Here is a 5239-nt window from a genome sequence, read left to right on the forward strand (position 1 = left end):
AAGGAATTTGCTAAACCCAAAGGCTATGGTAAAAAAGCTTTATTGTTAAAGAAACAACAAGCAGGATTCTCTTGGTGGGCATATCTTTCTCAAGTGAGAAGTGATCTGCAGGGAGTCATTTTCTGAAGACCCATTTTATGCATGAGTCTAAGGGAAGTCTCAGGTGGATTTAAAATCTTGCTGGGGGTTGTGACTTCCCCCAAGAAAACTTATCTTGCTACAGAGAATACAAGACCATTTGGATTTGTAGATCAAAGGAGACATTTTTTATTGGTGACATAATTTTACATAATTTTACAGGGCTCACTCAGATCAAGCAGAGTTTTACTCTCATCAAGAAGGGGACTACTTTTATTAAGAGAAGAGAAAGGAGGAGAAAAAGGCAGAAGAGAAATAGTAGTATTCCCTAAGTTCTGCTTGAATTTGGTAGGTTGGATCCTCAAAGAGCAACTACTACTACTCTTAGATAACATGGTAAAGACAGTTAATATAAAACCTCATTTTGTATTAAGCAAGTCAAGAAATCACTTTCATAATGTCATTGTTCTTCTTTGAGCATGAAGGACAAATACCACAACTTTATTGCAGTAACTTTCTCCAAGCTCACTGGTAACTATCTTTAACATGGTCTCTTTAAACATCCCCATTTCCTCCTTGATGTTTATGTAGAATATGTAACTGTTGACTAACTTCTCCTTGGTAAACTATTAGCATCTACGATATTGCATTTGCAAATTTCTCCTATCTTTCTGACCATTCTTCTGTTTCCATTGTTGGTTTCTCATCTTTCACCCACCCTTTGTGCCTTTAAGAGTCGTTTCTTGCCCCACCCCCCCCTTTTCTAAATTCCATCCCTTAACAATCTCATCTACTCCTATGTGATTTTGATATCTTTATGTAGATGACTTCCAAATCTATAGTCCAACCCCCATTCTTTCTCTTTGCTACAGAGATAAAAAGAAGCTGAGACTAAAGTTGAGAAGCCCACTGTCTGACAAATCTTTCAGGAACCACTGATGACGAATTTTTGTTGATACCCACACTATTCTACAGAGAAAGGAGCCAGTTTATATTTAATGACATCTAACTGCTTCATTTTACTTATAGGGAAACTGAGTCCTTAAAAGGTTCTGTGACTTGTCCTGGGTCATAGAGCCCCTCACACCCATTTTAAAAAAGAATAAGTTGAGGTGACATGCCAAGTGTCAAAGAGTAAATTGGATTAAATTTGCATTTTAGCTTTAGAATGGCATAATCCCAAGAATTACACTTGGCAAAATCTCAATGTGATCAAAAATTTAAAGAGATTTTTTTTTTTCTTCATTTTCGTTTTCTTTTTGGATGGAGTGGTAAGGTACTGGGAAAATATCCTCTTAATTGGCATTAAATTTAGAATAATTCCTTTCTCTAGGGTTCCATTCCTGATTTTTGAATTGCCTGCTGTATATCTCTATTTGGATGTCCATTGGTTGGTACTTCAGTATGCCTAACACAAAATTCCTCATTCTTCTAAACTTGCATCCCCCACCAATTTATGTTGAGGTTGTCTCCATCATCCCAGCCATTTAGGCCCATAAACTTGAGTTACTTTTGATTTTCTTTTTCCCCTCTTCCTTACTCTGCATATAAATTTCTCAGCCTGATTTCTTCTATAACTTCTTACATTTATAATTCTTTTTCCCGTCACAATGCAACCATTTTAGGGAAGCACCTCAGTACTAGCTGAATAGATCTCAATGATTTCTTCATTGGGCTTTCTCTTCAAGTGTCTCTCCAATGTATTTTTTTTTCCTTTTCTTTTTTTTATTTTTTTTTTTAAACCACTAAATGATCAAGATCTCTACTCAGAATCCCCCCGTGGTGTTCCACTGCCTGTGAAATAAAATAGAAATCCTTAAGCCTAGTATCCAAGGCTCTCCATAATCAATTTCTAATCTGCCTGTCCAACCTTATCATATTCCCCTTCATATTTTTTTTTGTATTTGAATTTCTCTCCATCCTCAATTCCCTTTTTGTCTTATGCCTCCTTTATCTTTTTTCATAATTTTGACTAATCCTCCCAGCTGTTAGCAATTCCTCTCCTTCAACCCCTATTACCTTATATTTATTTTGTATATATTTATATACACATTTTACTATTTAGTATTTAAGCCATATAATATCTCTGACAGTATGCACTTGTATCATCTCCTCCAATAGCTTTCAGAAGGCAGGGACTCTCATTTACATTTTGGTTTTTTTTTTTTTTAACTTGTAAACATATAGCCTTTATTGAGAACAAAAATTTAAGGGGGGAGGGAAGAGAAATAATATTTTCCTTTTGTTCTGAGAATGGTGTCAGAGCTGGAGAAGCCCAGTCCCTCCTGGGCATTTTGGTGGTTTGCAATGGGTCTCTGAGCCTCAGTCACTGTCACTGACTTCCTCACTGGAATCAGAAGTGCCCATATCACTGCCATCCTCTTGGGCTGAGTGGTCACTAGCACTGAGAAAGGAGGGACTGGGGCTGTGCTGCCCATTCTCTCTATCACTGCCACTGTCGTCTTCATCCTCTCCACTGTCCTTGGCCGGACCTCCCCCATCCTCCTCTTCTTCATCATCCTCTGAGTCGGCATCACTCCCAAAGATCTCCTCCTTGTCTCGGGCTGCTCGGGCCTCATCCTCGCTGCTCTCCTCCTCGGCTTTGTCCTCCCCACTTCCACTCTTCTCACTTTCCTCCTTCTCTTCCTCTTCCTGATCACTCTCACTTCCAGACAGCTCTTCTTCCTCCTCCTCACTGCCTTCCTTTTCACTTCCACTTCCTTTTTCCTGTTCTTCATCTGAGTCAGGGGCCTCTTTCTCCATTTCCTCTTCCTCCTCCTCTTCGGGTTCATGGTTCTCCAGCTGTGCTTTCCGAGCTTCCTGAGCTTCCAGCTCCTTCTCATTCATGTTGCGGTGTTTGACCACCAGGAGAGCGTTGGTGCCCGACTGCACGCCAGCCTTGGCCCTGCGCTTACTGAGGCGGACTCTGGTTTCCAGCTCGTTGTAGTAGACGCCGTCGCCTTCTCGAAAGATAAAAAAGTAGTTTTCTTCGTAGCCTTTGCTAGCCTTGTTCTTCACGTTCCAGTTGTACTCCCTGGCGATCTTATAGTCATAGATATCATCGGGGGCGTAGTCCATCTTCTCCTCCTGGTCGCGCTTCCGTTTCCTCATGGTCTCCTCCACGGGCAGGAAGTAGGCCACGAACTGGTTGCCCTCCTCGTCCATCATGCCCCTGATCATGGCTTGGGACATCATCTCCAGGGCTGCAGAGCCGCTGGTGTCCTTTGGCGCCGGATCCGAGTCGAAGATCACTTGCGCACAGGGATTGATCCACATCTTGAAGTCCGGGAAGACGGGCATCACCTCCACGGGGGTCACCCTGGGCTTGCTGTAGTGCTGGGAGATGGACTTCTGCGCGTCCTCGAAGGTCTTTTCGATGGCCGAGATCTGGCTGTCGCGGTCCTTGTAGATCTCCTCCTCCGTGAACTGCTGCTTCACCGACACCCCGATCTTGACCTCGGGCTTCTCGTTGGACACGCCGTAGCGGTTGAACTCGGTGGAGATGTACTCCGTCTTCCTCATCCAGGGCACCACCTTGGCGTGCTGCTGGGAGCGCCGCGAGCTGGTGGGGGCCTGGATCTCTTCCTCCAGCAGCTTCTCATCGGCGGGGTCCAGCGGCGCGCCCGCCTCCACGCGGTAGGTGTCCGGGTTAATGAGGTCGATGGTGACGCCCAGGTCCGGCTCCGTCAGCAGGTCGTGCCGGTGCTGCTTCTCCAGGGACGTCGCCTTGTACTGGACGAACCTGCTCTGGTCAAAGGGGTACGTGATGAACTTGGGGTCGAACGGGATGTCCGGGAGGCTGTTACAGTACTTGACTCGACAGACTACGCCCGACCTCTCCTGCACAGTCCGATGGGAGCTGGCTCGGTGACCGTCTTCCCGCTGAGCCTGAGTCTGGATGGTCGGGGCCATGACGAGGAGTCAAGTACTGCCGGGGGGGCTTCCACGGGAATGGCAGCTGGGGGACTTCACTGCCAAACTGCGCACCGCGGTGAAATGCCTTGTGGGAAACGTAGTTCGGACCTAATTTTTTTTTTAATTTTCTGACGACGGATTCGCTACAGTGGGAGGAGGCGGGTCTTCTGGGAAGAGCAACTTTGTGATTGGTCAGAGGTACAGGAACTAGAATGATTAGAAGGGAAGAGGCGGCTCTAATTCTACTACACCTTGAAGCGGAGGTTCATCTTTCAGGGGCGAGGACTAAAATGACGCACATCCGGGATTGCCTTGAGTGGCGGAGGCTGTGGCCAACGAGAAGCGGAGTCTGAAAGGCCGGCGAGATGGAGGTACCGTTACCGGGGCTCGGCTGGTGGCCCAGTTCTGAGGCGCCGTCCGTGCAGGAGCCCATTTTATTTTGAGTCCCTCCTTAGGACCCGACGCTTTAAACATTTTGGCTTGGCTGAGAGGCCGTGCGGGACCCTGGGCGAGGCAGGTCACCCTCGCCAAAAAAAGGAGCGAAAACCGCCTTGTTCATGGATTGCCCTTTGACTTAGTGTAGCCGCTGACTCCGCGAAGCGGATTTGATTCCTGCTTTCGAACGCACGGTCCTCGAGGGCAGGGAGCTGGGCTGGACCCGGCGGGGGTTGAAGGGAAGCGACTCATTTAGGGGTCACTGAAGTCGCTTTTTGTTCTTCTTGTTGGGTTGTTTTGGCCCAGGATCACACAGCCAGGGGCCGAGGTCAGTTGGCCTTTTGTGAAAGGACTTGCTTTGGAACACAGAGCCCAGAACACAGGGGTAACCACCTGGTTATTTCCGCCCCTAAAATCTTGTGGGTCGGGGCGGCCCTCGCACACCACCGCCTAATAACCTCCGTGTCTACAAATGCATTTCAAACATCTCCGTCTAAGGGAGACTTTCCTTACTTTTCCTTCCCTCTTCCCACCCTCAGCTATCTTTCCCCTCCCCAAGTCACCCTGTAGTTATTTTGGATCTACTTATCTATAGAACTGTAGCCTCCCCAGTTAGACTGCAAGCTTTTTTTTTTTTTTCTTTTATGTTAGGTAAATGTTTATTTAATAAGTGCCTATAGTGAACTAATATAATTGAAAGAACACTGGACTTGGAGTCAGGTGATGGTGATTCAGAATCCTATCTCAGCCACTTTCTTCTTATGTTAACTTGGGCATCTCAACTTCCTTCCTTCCTTTCCTTCCTTTCTTT

The 5239-nt window shown here is 46.3% G+C and overlaps 1 pseudogene across 1 annotated transcript; it reads right to left on the reverse strand.

Annotated features, from left to right (window-relative positions):
- Positions 1-243: 243 nt before the first annotated feature.
- LOC100931696 lies at positions 244-4077 on the reverse strand (annotated as a pseudogene). The gene has a single exon (XR_002769106.2). The product of XR_002769106.2 is annotated as an RNA polymerase II-associated factor 1 homolog pseudogene (transcript).
- Between the last annotated feature and the right edge of the window lie 1162 nt (positions 4078-5239).

This window comes from Sarcophilus harrisii, chromosome 2, assembly GCF_902635505.1.
Source record: "Sarcophilus harrisii chromosome 2, mSarHar1.11, whole genome shotgun sequence".
In the NCBI taxonomy this organism is placed as follows: domain Eukaryota; kingdom Metazoa; phylum Chordata; class Mammalia; order Dasyuromorphia; family Dasyuridae; genus Sarcophilus; species Sarcophilus harrisii.